Source organism: Mastigoproctus giganteus, chromosome 5 (genome assembly GCF_048544385.1).
Source record: "Mastigoproctus giganteus isolate SK-2022 chromosome 5, ASM4854438v1, whole genome shotgun sequence".
NCBI lineage: Eukaryota > Metazoa > Arthropoda > Arachnida > Uropygi > Thelyphonidae > Mastigoproctus > Mastigoproctus giganteus.
The window spans coordinates 182,151,874-182,165,927 of record NC_143579.1 but is presented as its reverse complement, the minus strand read 5'-3'; the positions used below and the strand labels follow the sequence as shown (position 1 = coordinate 182,165,927).

General features: G+C 40.3%; 1 protein-coding gene across 3 annotated transcripts in view; it reads right to left on the bottom strand.

The window, feature by feature from the left end:
* The window catches only part of Hpd (4-hydroxyphenylpyruvate dioxygenase), a 226,831-nt gene that overhangs the window by 120,544 nt on the left and 92,233 nt on the right, over positions 1 to 14,054 (bottom strand). Inside the window, exon 1 of one of the 3 annotated variants that reach the window (XM_090373563.1) lies at positions 3,219 to 3,230. The exons of the other annotated variants lie outside the window; for them this stretch is intronic. The gene's annotated coding sequence lies outside the window, so the exon portion shown is untranslated. Of the gene's footprint in view, positions 1 to 3,218; positions 3,231 to 14,054 lie in introns of those variants that run through there. 3 annotated transcript variants of the gene reach the window in all.

Sequence of the window (14,054 nt, the reverse complement as noted above, 5' to 3'; positions counted from 1 at the left end):
ATAGATAAACTATAAATGACCTATTTATTGACATCAAAATGGTAAGTGGTTATCATTTAAACGAATCAATGATCATATTCCCGCCACCTCAGTCGTTTAAGAGTTTTTGATGTTATTCAAGGTGTACCATCTTCTTCCCTACATATAAAACATCTAGGGAAGAAGAAAAAGATATTCTGTTATACCGAGCTGTCGTGACACTAAACCTGGTTGTGGCCTGGTGCTACTAATATCATCCGCTAATTATCATCTCCATTAAACGGTGTTATTGGAATATCGTCACTTCACCCAACCATTAAACAAATCAGTTTGTTTAATGGTGGGTTAAAGTGACGAAAAATGTTTGGCATCCAGAGACAGGCTTTGAGCCCGTACCTTATCTCTTCTGTCATCCGATATTAAGTCATGTCTTTTGAGGTTGTGATGAGCCCTCATGGTGTGGTCTAATATTCCTTTCAATTTTACGGTACATCTTTAAAACGCCCTCGTGGATAGCACAGTTAGTAGGATCACAGTTCTCCCAACATCAGGTGGAAAAGACCACAGTTCGATGACGGCAGGAATTTTTATGGGCATTTTTCACTACGTGGCTGGGTTAGTCGGTCTCATCAGGAGAGGTTAGCATGATTTTTTCACCCGGAAACTCGGATTTTTGGTCCAGCAATACAGAAAATCGACCTCAGAACACACGCAATTTACAGGCAATACACATGGAGCAATATGGCCTTCGTCACCGATGCTCCTAGAAGCCTACTACTACAAGAGCATCAACAAAAACGGTTTCTGAGGATGACTACTAGTGAGACCGAACCTATTGGTAATGCTTTAGATCAGTATTTGCTAATCTTCTGTGTCTTCCCTATCATCCCCATGTTTTTACCTGTCATCCCCCCCCTCCTTCAGACTCTAACTTGTCACATTTTTTTACTTTATTTATTTATTTTTATTTTTTTATTATTATTTTTATTTATTATTATTTTTGTTTATTTATTATTATTTTATTATTATTATTATTTTATTATTATTATTATTATTATTTTATTATTTATTATTATTATTATTATTATTTTATTATTATTTTATTTTTTTAGGCCCTTGCCACTGAAATCTTCGGAAATTAGGTGGCAGGGCTTGCCAAGTACTTAAGCGAACCCTCTACTGCCTCCTCTGGGCTAAGTGTGGGCAACGGGGTGGTCCCAACGGCTAAATGGTCAGAAGAACAACATTACACAACGCCAACACACGTAACACTTTTTAATCCTCTGGCCTTCACAGAGTTCTGGGATACACAGAGTGCACAACGCGGAGATGGGGGAACCCTCTTGGTACTCCCCCTGGGGCTATTAGACATCGATTACATTTTACCACTGGGAGCCCAAACCGGTGGTGCCAGCAAATAAAAAAAAATAATAATAATAAAATAAAATAAAACAAAATAATAAATAATAATAATAAAATAAAACAAAATAATAAATAATAATACTAAAATAAAATAAAACAAAATAATAAAATGAAAAAATAAATAAAATAAAATAAATAATAAAATAAAAAAATAAATAAAATAAATAAATAAATAAATAAAAATAAAAAAGCAGTGATTGTAAACAAAAAAATCAAATTGTCAGAAAAAAATTAAATAAATAAAATAAAATAAAAATAAATAATTAAATAAAAGTAATAAATTAAACCAATAAATACATTAAAAAAAAGCCGCCAAGAATAATGAATTCAGCAGTCGTCATGTAGCTTAGTGATCCGGTGGCAATAAGCAGTAGTCGAGTCGTTGGAGAAATCAGTAGGTAAAGTCTGGTAGCCCCCCCCCCCATTGTTGCATAATTAAATTTCAGGTAGACTTGGCCAGGACGACACATGACAGAACAGAAAACTCAATGGAATTGATGCCTGAATAACACGAAGAGAGGGAAAATAGAGGAAATATAAAGGAAAACCGGTTAGTTGGCACCGTCTGTTAAAAATTTCTTTTGCAAATTCTTGGAAGATTTCAAAAATTTTCTTATTTGCAATTAAATCGTGTTCATTTCCAGGAACAAATTGATGAGATGTAGTTAAGATCTGTTGCCGAAGGGCTTGGTAAATTGGGCAGGACTCGATTACATGTTGCCAGTCCTCGATGCCACCGCATAAGCAAGAATCTGTAAGAGCTTCGCATTCATTGATCCATAACCTTATTAAGTATGATGCGCAGAAACTGGGGAAGAACATTTCTATACAATGTTGGAAGAGGTAAATGAAATATCAGGTATAAACGACTTGGTTACAATACCTTTAGTAGACAAGGACCACCCGGATTGCTAACAGTTGGTGAGAAGATTCCAGCATTTCTCTTTTTCTTTCTTTGGGTCAGCAGTTGGATCGACAGTAATATTTAGGCAGGTAATTTATTATTATTATTATTATTATTTTAGGGTTGCCCGTAATTAAATACATTAACCCGTATTTGTGTCTGTAAATTGCGTATGTTCTATGGTTGATTTGCCTGTTTTGCTGCAAGGTTTTTCTTCCCAGTAACCAGTAACCCCAGTTACTGGGGAGAAAAACCTTGCTATCTACGCCTGAGACCAACTAACTCAGCCACGGAGTGAAAAAAGTCCATTAAAGTTCCTCGCGTCATCGACGGGATTCGAACCCAGGCCTTTTCCACCCGGTGTGGGGAGGACGGTGACGATACCACTGTGCTACCCGCGCAGACGTTTAGGCAGGTAATAGGTATTCTTTTCCTAATATAATAGCAGAGACCTTTATAAATAACATGAAGGTCAGCGGGTAAAGTTCCTGCGATAGATTGTAGCGCCGGTGTGGAGATTGTATGGCATATTCGAAGCAGTGCCAAGAGAAAAGACCTTTGTATAGTTTCCAGTTGAGATTTTACAGTAAGAAGGCTGGCCCTTTGAAACCAAATACAGGAGGCATATGATAGAATTGGGATAAAGACGGTGCGATACAAGGTACGGAGTATTGTTTTTTAATCCCCATTCTTTCCTAGAAATTCTGAAGACCATGACGTATTCTTAATCTTTTTAGAGAGATGCTGTAAGTACAAAGAGAAGGATAGACGGTCATTTAGGAGAACACCAAGGTGTTTGTGTGTAGGCACTAGAGGAAGCGAATCCCCTTGATATTTTATTACTGGAGGCCTACCATAATTTACCCTTCCCTTGAAGATCATCATTTTTGTTTTTGTCACTAAAACGGTGAGCTTGTTTTGAGTGGCCCAGTCAGTCTGGAGAGAATATTATTTGTAGAAGTTTCTAGATGTCTTCTGGAATTTCCATGGACAAGAATGGATAAGTCATCGGCGTAAGCTATTTGTATTTATATTTGTCAGATCATCATTGAGGAGAAACCTTTTAGGACAAAATTTCACACTAGGAGTCCAAGAATAGACCCTTGGGGGCAGCCTCGTGTAGTATGTCTGGATACAGACTGGTATTTAGTTTGTATCAAGATAGAGCGATTACTAAAATAGTTCTTTATGAGAAGATATAATAACTGAGGAAATTGGCATCTATAAGACAACGAAGGACACTCCCCCACCATAGTGTATCGAAAGCACCGAAATCTATAAATAAAATTAGTGTATATTTAAATGTAGATTCATCTATGAGCTTTTTTATTTGAAACAGTGCATCTTCACAGCCAGTCCCGGCCTGGTGTAAAGCTATATCGAAGGGATGAATTTAAATTGGCCTCCGCAAGCAGTGAATTAATTCTGGGACTGATTAAACGTTCAAGTAGTTTACCTAAGTGGGAAAGCAATGCAATTGGCCTGTAAGATTTTGGGTCGTGCTGAGGTTTTCCTGGTTTTGGTAAAATTTTCAGTAAAGTTGACTTCCAGATAACAGGAAAGGTACTAAAATCTAAGCATTTATTAAAGAGGAAAATCATGTGATTTGGTCGTAGCCCCTAGAAGCGTTTAAGAAAAATACATTCCAGTAGATCTAGTCCAGGACATTTGTCCTTTTTAATTGAATTAACTGCAGATTTTAATTCGTCCAGTGAGAATGGCAACGTTGAAGTGGGGTGAAATATGATTCATTTAGATTTCTGATTTCAGCCTGCACAGGGCAGTCAAGAGTTGGATCGTTCTGCGGGAAGAGTTTGTCTAGTATTTTATTGACAGTATTGTTCCAGTTTAAAGAGTCTTCAGTATTTATTATAACTGTTTTAAGGATATCTCCTGGATTTATTTTGTTTCTGCAGATTTTGTAAATCAAACCCCATGGATTTTCTTTACCAGCAGTTTTTATCAAATTTTGCCAGGATTCCAGCTTATATATTTTTTGATGGTTTTGATATATAAATTCTTAGAATTTTTAAATTCTTGGTGTAGTCTTGAGAGTTTTGATGGTAAGATATTCTTGTTTCTTATGGCTTTTTGAAAGATTTTTCTAGCTCGATGAACGTAAAGTCTTAGTATCGTGGGTTTCTGTGACCACAAAGGTGTAGTTTTGGTGGTCAATAACTTCTTCCTTGTTGATCTGGAAATGGCTTTCTGAACCGTCTTTTGAATGAGAAGTATTAATTCTTCAGGATTATAGTCAGAAATAGCTTTAATATCATCTGAAGGAAATTTCTGGATTTTTGATTTTTCAAAGTTGCTCCAATGAATATTAAGAAGCGAATATCTCACAAGGTCTCTTGGAAGTTGCCTTAAAACTTTATCTGTTTTTTCTAATAGGAAAGGGATGACCTTATGATCAGATGTAGTGAGATGAGTGTTTACCTGCAGTTAGGAATAAATTAGAGTAAGTTGTTAGTTACCAATGTAATGCCTATATTTGATTGTCCTGAAGAGTTGGAAAAGGTATAAGGCTGGCCCAGATGGTTAATGACATCCAGTAGATGAGATAAAATGAGGTCCTCTAAAAGACGTCCTCTTATGTATTTGTGGATTTGCTGTACCACAGAGAAGATTTAGAATTTGCATCCATTAAAATTAGCTGAGGCTCTGGGTTAATAGCGTGAAGCGCCGAGTCTAAGTAATGAAGGTGAGGAGAAATATTGTAGCTGGCTGGCAATACAGGGAAATAATATAAAATGAAAGTGTTGCTGTAGTAACATTAATGCACGTTGCAAATTGTGTACAAAGACTGGAAACTGACTATATCAAGGTTTTTATTGAAGATAATTATTTCAGACTTTGGATCCTCATGATCGGGTTGAATTATTCTTGAGGTCTTGGGGTATCCTATAATTTTACCACGGGTCCTATAATGAAATGGTTGCTGTAGGCAATTCAGGTCAAAAGACGATTCATCTACTAAACGGCGAACCTCGTCGGTAACCGATTTTGCCCGTTGAGCATTTAACTAGTGTAATAGTCTGATTTCGTTAAAATGATTTTAAATTGCGGCCGATCACAGATCGGAAGTTGAACGAGAAGCTGGAACACGAAACACTGACTTGCACTGCTTAGAAAAATCCCAAAATTTAAACTTGGGGAGGTGTTGAAACCTTCACTTATCCATACGAGTTTTGAAGTGAACTGTCAAGAGAAGTTGGGCAGATAGGCTGAGAAGTGCAACTGAAGTTTAACATTGACAAATGCTAAGTACTGCATATGTGTAGAAGTAACGCCAGAGTAACGTACCTACTGTGTTGTACAGTACTACACTTAGGGTGGTAGAAAATGAAAAAGACCTGGGAGTAATTGTGCAGTCAGATATAAAGTTTTCTGAGCAGTGCAGACAGGCTGCCAGAGCAGGTCGATGATATACAGGAATTTTGCTAGTAGAGAAAAGGAGGTTATTATCCCTCTGTATAAGGCAATGGTCAGGACACACCTTGAGTACTGCGTACAGATCTGGAGGCTTCATTTTAGGAATGATGTAGAGTTGCTTCAGGGAGTAGAGAGAAGGGCAACAAGATTGGTGAGGGGAACGAAGGGAAACCAAGAAAGGCTTAAGTTCCACAAATTGCAGCTTCTGGAGACTAGGTAGCTGCGAGGTGATCTGATTTCGGTGTATAAGGCCTTGAATGGATTGAGCAGGTTCAATGGTAATGGGATGCTTCCTCTTTCTTAGATTACAAACCTGAGAGAGCATAAACTGAAATTGAGGAAATACTGTTGTCGAATAGATGTGCAGAAATTTGTCTTTCGCCAGTGGGTAGTTGATTATGGCAACAAACTTCCATCTGTCGTTGTGGAAGTTGATAGCTTAAATAAATTCAAGGATGAAGTCGACAAACTTTTGGAGCGAATGTGTGAGTGAAATGGGAAGGTTTTTTTTTTTTGGCGGATGCTGTATAAGCTTGCCTTTTTGCGTCATATACCTCTAATTTGTACATTATAATGCCTTCGTGGGTAGCATAGTTGGTAGAATCGCGGTCCTCCCCACACCGGCTGGAAAATATACGAGTTCATATCCCGTCGATGACGGGAGAAATTTTTATGGGTCTTTTTCACAACGTGAGTGAGTTAATCGGTCTCAGGCAAGGGTAGCGTGGTTTTTTTTTTCCCCTGGAAACTCTGGTTTTTTTGTTCAGAAAACAAAAATTCAACCTAAGAACACACGCAATTTATAGACAATATACAAGGAGTAATATGGCCTTAGTCACTGATGCTTCTAAAACCCTACTTGAACAACAACAACAACAACAACAACAACAGCCTCTACTAACGTTAATGCTTATGCTAGTTTCCAGTCCTTTCACTCATTTGGAGCAGTTGCATTGTCATTGATACTTTACAGGGTATTTTAATGTTAAAGGCGTCCCTGTCCATAAGAGGCAAACATGCGATATTTCTAGGGGAATCTGATTCTCAACGATATTCTATTAAATATGATCTTTTGCTCACGGTGCCCACCAGCGAGATAAGAGTATGCCACGAAAACATGCTCAATACCATTATACCTACTCCAGCAGCCTGTACTGTCGGAGATACATGTTTACACTGATTTGTGTTATTTCTCCCATATGTGCACACTCATCCTTCAAATAATATGATTATCTTCAACTGTCCTGAGTTCGTCCATTCCCAGTACCAATGCATCACTATTTTCTGGTTGGTGTCCGAGATCAGTGGTTCTGTGAAGATCCCCTAAATCTCTTAATACAGTTCTTATAGTTCTTTACGCAATACAAATACTGATGCTTCGTAATTTTTCGATATTAAATGCACAGGTTAATTGCTCCTTTTTTTGGTGACGATTATCCTTGATAATGTACCCCAGACATCAAGTACCTCACACCATCACCTTACATTTTCGTCAGCATTCGCGTCGCTTCACTTAGATTTAAAGATTTTCCATTTTTAAATTTCTTCCACTGGCAACTATTCTCTGAACGCTCGACGACCTATAGTTGTCCTCCCTGCTCTAACATCTGTTAAATTTGCACCTGCAGTCAATTTGAAAACCGCGAAATCCTACATCATCCTCCCCTTCATGAAGGTACTAGAATTCGCTGACTGAGAGTGCAAAGAACGAAACAAGGGAGTTGTTCTCTTATGTATATGCTAATCAGGTCGAAACCTTCAATAATGGATGTGGGATAATTATAGATTGTTGAGTGTTTTACAGGATCAATCTCCTGAAATTTTCACGCACCACAGTTTCAAGGGTGTATCGAGAATGGTGCAACTAAGAGAAAACATCATCTCAACTGCACTCCTGTGGAAAAAAATCGCTTCTTGATGAGAAGTGTTTAGTGTCTAACGGCACTAGGGGTTTCCCCATCTCCGCGTAATGCTTGCTGATGAGAGAGGTCAGAAGAGGATGGCTAGAATTATGCAAGCAAACAGACGTGCCACAATGTCGCATATCACGTCAGAATACAACCTTGGAGCGCAGAACAAATTATCTCAACGGACCACTAGTCGCACTTTGTCACGAATGGGCTACAACAGCCAATGGCCACACGCGTACCTTTGTTATCAATGAAGAACAAGAGAGCACGCCTCCTGTGGGCACAACAACACCAGCACTGGACTATCGAGGATTGGAAAACAGTTGCTTGGTCTGACGAGTCGAAGTTCCTGGTGCATCATATTGGTGGAAAGCTCAGAATTTGGCGAAAACAACATGAATCCATGGACCCGTCATGTCTGACGATTACTGTGCAAGGTGGTGGGGGCAGTGTTATGGTGTGGGGAATGTTTTCTTGGCACACGTTGGGTCCATTGATATCCATAGATACACATCCGAATACCAATCGTACCTAAACATCGTTGCTGACCAAGTGCATCCGTTCATGTTGACAGTTTATCCTCAGTCAGATGGTTACTTCCAGCAGGATAATGCGCCAGTGCACATAGCCCGAATCACTATGGAATGGTTCCAGGAACATGACAACGACTTTTCTTTGCTGCAGTGGCCCGCTCAGGCCCCCGGATCTTAATCCTCTTTGAACATCTTTGAGATGAGCTGGAAAGGGTGGTTCGATGCAGGCCTACACCTCTGTCGAATCTCAAGGAACTGCGTGACACACTCATGTTTGCATGGTACTCCTTTCCTGCACAACGTTTTTAGCATCTTGTTCAATACATGCCTAGACGAATTCAGGCTGTTTTGAAGGAGGCTCAACACGCTACTAAGTAGGTGTATCTAATAAAGTGGCAGCACAGTGTCTACCTTCACATATTAACCCAGCAAGTTTCACGCAGTTTCAGTAAGGTCTGTTTTTTTTTTAATTATAGTTTCTGAAGTCAACAAAGTTGTGTGAATGTGACTGCAAAGTGACAAAATCAGTCACCTTGCAGTGATCCAATATTTGGGAAAAAGGGACTAACGCCAATAAAAATTCATGAGGATATGGTTACAGCACTGGGGAAAGATGTACCTTGCTACTCCACGGTTTAGGAGTGTGTAGCAGAATTTAAACAAGGGAGGAAAAGCCTGGAGATGACTAACAATGTGGAAGGTCTGCAACGCCTATCACCCAGAAGTTATTGATAGTATGCCTGATCTGCTGATGAATGATCGACGAGTGACATTTTGGTACATTGCCAGAGTCTTAGTCATTTCATCTGAACATGTGCACACATAATAACAGAACTGCTCGCTATGAAAAACGTGTCAGCACGATCGTTCCCAAAGCTGTTGACGGCAGATCAAAAACGCAGAGGATTTGTGAAATCAGTTGAACATTTGTGTTGTTTTCAAGCAGATCCAGCAATTTCCTTGCATGATTTGTAATTATGGATAGGACGTGGGTCCATTAATTTCAGTCAGAGACAGAGGAGCAGTCCAAACAGGAGAAACACAACTGCTCATCCCCTGCAAAGAAAGCCAAGTCGATTCTTTCTGCTGGCAAAGCAATGGTTTCGACTTTTTGGGATGCTAATAGAGGTAGTGGATCATCTTCACAAAGGCCAGATGGTCACAGGGGCCCATTACGGAGACCTTGCGAGGCTCTTTCATAAAAATATTAAAGAAAAACGCCGTGAAAAACTGAGAAAAGTAGTCTTCTTCCACGACGACAACGCGCATGCTCACGTCTCATTGTCTTTGGCTGAACTGCATGAGTGAGACTTTGAAATCTTATACTATCCTCATATTAGCAGATCTAGCACCTTTGGACTTTAGCCTATTTCCTAGGCAAAAAAAAAAAAAAAAAAATATATATATATATATATATATATATATATATATATATAAACTGTGCTGCCACTTTATTAGGTACACCTACCTAGTAGCGTGTTGAGCCTCCTTTAGCCTTTAAAACAGCCTGAATTCATCTGGGCATGGATTGAACAAGATGCGAAAAACGTTGTGCAGGAATGGAGTACCATGACATCAGTGTGTCACGCAGTTCCTTGAGATTCGACGGAGTGTAGGCCTGCAGCAAACAGTCCTTTCCAGCTCATCCCAAAGATGTTCAACAGGATTGAGCAGGTCACTGCAGCAAAGAAAAGTCGTTGTCATGTTCCTGGAACCATTCCATGGTGATTCGGGCTTTGTGCACTGGCGCATTATCCTGCTGGAAGTAACCATCTGACTGAGGATAAACTGTCAACATGAACGGATGCACTTGGTCAGCAACGATGTTTAGGTACGATTGGCATTCGGATGTGAATCTATGGGTATAATTGGATCCAACGTGTGCCACGAAAACATTCCCCACACCATAACATTGTCCCAACCACCTTGCACAGTAATCGTCAGCCATGACGGGTCCGTGGATTCATGTTGTTTTCGCCAAATTCTGAGCCTTCCATCAACATGAGGAACTTCGACTCGTCAGACCAAGCAACTGTTTTCCAATCCTCGATAGTCCAGTGCTGGTGTTGCTGTGCCCAGAGGATGTGTGCTCTCTTGTTCTTCATTGATAACAAAGGTACGCGATGTGGCGGTCGGCTTTTGTAGCCCATTCGCGACAAAGTGCGACTAGTGGTCCGTTGCGATATTTTTTTCTGTTCACCAAGGTTGTATTCTGACGTGATGTGCCACATTGTGGCCCGTCTGTTTGCTTGCACAATTCTAGCCATCCTCTTCTTGCCTCTCTCATCAATAAGTGATTTTCTTCCACAAGAGTGCCGTTGAGAGGATGTTTTCTGTTCGTTTCACCATTCTCGATACACCCTTCAAACTGTGGTGCATGAAAATTTCAGGAGAACTGCCATCTCAGAGATGCTTTGATTCCAAATAATTGGAATCAAATTTGATTCCAATTATTTGGAATCAAATTATTGGAATCAAAACTCCTTTGATTCCAAAGGAGACACGTTGAAAAGTAACATGTTACCAGGCTCCTCAAGTAAACTCTTCATAGTCACGCCAAGAACGTTTCAACCGCCCCTCTTAAACAAGCGACAAGGAGGTTCCCATGGTATCCTTTTGATGATTTATTGAATTTTCTTGTAGAGATAGGGAAATGGTAATCACAATTATATTTGATTATATAGTGAATCATAATTGATTCACTATATAAATCAATTGTGAGCCCACACTTAGACGTTTTCGCTTTTCTGCAATCACTCCTCTGGAATAGAACAGTGTACCTCACCCATCGCAACCTCTCCTATACCCGATCCATCAATGCAGGTCTGCCGCAAGGTGGCGTTTTATCAGGACTACTTTTTACCCCCCTCCTTATTCCGTTTGTGTGTAACAGAGATGACGTTATTACCTACGCCGACGATATACAGTTCCTATCGGAAATACCACCGACAAGGGAGTGATCACATCGGAAATCTGTAATAAGATCACAGCTCTGTCTAACCATCTCAACCATTTCGGTCTTAAACTGAACCCCCAAAAATCCGTTATTATGGTTTTCTTTCTGAAGAAGTGTCCCACATTCATACAATCCTCACTGGAGGGCGCACTTATTCCAAGTGTAACTAAACACAAAGATCTTAGTGTAACCTTCGACCCAAATCTTCTGTTCAACTGTCACATCGAATGTGTTCTACGCAAGATCAGCCCGTCAACATTTGGATTGCCCGTCAACATCTTCTTCATAACACAGATGCAAGAACTACAATCAGTTATCTGCAAACCGTTGTGTATCCTACCTTTCTGTATGCCTCTGAAATATGGGGCTCCGCGGTACCTTCTCTCATGAAGCCCATCCTCGCCAGCGAATACTGGATACTGAAGTGGGCAACCCGCAAACATCGACTTTCCCCCCCCCAACAGAGAACCACCAGCATGGCCGACCACCTTCCAATCCCACGGCTGCCTCAAATAATCCGCATGAGGAAAACTGTGACCACTTTCAAAATGCTGGTTGGCAAGATCAACTCCCCTGACTTCTGAGATATATGTCAGTGCCATGTTCCACTTCCTTCCCTAAGAGCCACCCCTCTTCTTCAGCTACAGTGGAATAGGCTGAAGATCAGTGACAGATTTCTACTTGGCCAAGTACGTTTTACAGTACAAGCCCTGCTAATGATCGGAGAAGACCTCCAGATATTCGCTTTGGATCGCAATTACAGGCGCTCGTTGGCCAAACTTGTTCCGCTTTTGTTTGGCCCCTGATGTCGACTCATACTAATATCCCTACCTGCAATCTGCTATGCGGCACAGGACGGCACGTGGCAGGTACACCGACGAACTGTTTCACAAGAAAATGCGAAACCGTATACCAAACAACTTAATGCACGCCTGTGAAATATTCTGTCTTATAAGCATATTTGTGCTTTGTACGTGCATATACTTTGGGTGATTCACTACCAGTGCGACAAACTTGCAGGAGGTGTGGGGGTACAAAGACGAATCGGAATCACATAGCATTGCAGGGTTCGAAATGTCTTCGTCACGCGGTAGAGGACGTTGAAAGGGAGGTCGCGTGAACAGCGATCCCGCTGGAAGTCAGCATTTGCGAACCGTTTCTGTTGAAGAAACCAAGTAGCAAAAGTCCTCCGGAGTGGATAATCCGCAGGCTCCAATGATTGGACGCGTTGCAGATGGTATGAACTCATTTGGTTTGTTGACAGTATCCTCCATACAGTGGATTGGGAAATACCGAATCGTTGGCCTATCGCTCGAGTACTCGTACTCGGATTGCCTTCTGCAAGACGTAGGACATTCTCCTCATTGTCTGGCGTCCTCATCGTTCGCTCTCGATTCATGGTACTTCTCGTGAAACAACCAGTCTTACGTAACCTTCTGTGCACACGTGCGAAAATCGTATGATGAGGAGCACGCCTGTGCGGGAAACGTTCCTGGTACAAGTGCCGAGCGGCGTGACCGTTACAGTCCGCAGCTCCATACGCGAGGTGCATGTCGGCCAGTTCAACGTTTGAATACTCGTCCATCCTACTGCCTCGGGAACCGGTTCGCAAATGCTGACTTCCAGCGGGATCGCTGTTCACGCGACCTCCCGTTCAACGTCCTCTACCGCATGGCGAAGGCATTTCGGACCCTGCAATGCTATGTGATTCCGATTCTTCTTTGTGCCCCCTACACCTCCTCCAAGTTTGTCGCACTGGTAGTGAATCACCCTGTATACTTATAGCAATATATCTGGATATATCTATAACATGGTTTAATGCCACGTTTTTAAGTTAATTTCATGTTATGTTATCTTTTTTTTATACTGTACATGTTTTTATATAACCCCATAACCTTGTCAAACCCCTGGCCTTCTGGCTGTGGCGGGCACATTATTATATCTTTACTGTATAATAAAGATCTCTTCTTCTTCTAATTCTGTGTGTGTGGAGCTTCTTGAGGGGTTTAAAGTCGGATAAAGTGCCTGGTGAGATCGGCAAAAAGGTGTCCCTATGAGGAAAGACTTCGAATATGTGTGCTGCAGGGCTTGGAAACTAGACACCGTTGAAGAGATATGATTGAGGTGGGTCCGAGTGGCGAAAGTAAATTGAACAAGGATGAAATTTCCCCTGTTATAAATAGTTCAGAACTAAAGACCAAAAATTCAAGTTACAGGGATGATGTTTAGACTGGAGTACAAGAAGTTTACTTTTAGCCAGAGAGTTGTTAATTATAGGAAGAAATATTTTCTCCATGGGTGGTGAGGCTGACAGATTGTGTAAATTAAAAGCCCAACTGGTTAGATACCGTGAGGAGGATGTCAAATAGTCTGTTTATTAATTTTTTGTTGTTGTTGCAGGTGTATAAAATTGTCAGGCGGTGTGGATCAATTGAATTTAAACTAAATTCCTTTCAAATATTTAATATGAATCAATATTAAATCAATATTATGCAGTTGTTCGGAGCATTTTTCTAATTAAGTGTTGTATTTTTTTTTGCTACCTATAACCTTTTTTTTTTTTTTTTTTACTAATACGTACCCATTTATTCAATGCTCCCCTAGTGGTAGTTTTATTTTCAGTCGACAAACTTTTTTGTTGCTTCTTGCAGCCGTGTTTTAATATGATGCTAAAATAGTTGTTAGTGGCGCACTAAAATTTGCATCCATTTTAAACTTTAAAATATATATACATTTTTTGTCAAAAGAACTGCAGATTGTGTAGTCGGTGAGCCCCAGGCATATAACCAAGGAAAGGAATTATGGTGACATCCAAGAATTTGGATTTGACTGTTCTCAAGGTAGGCCTCGGCATATCTTAAATATGATGATCGAAAATTCACCAATCTCATAGTCCATGTTAATGTTTATTTTAA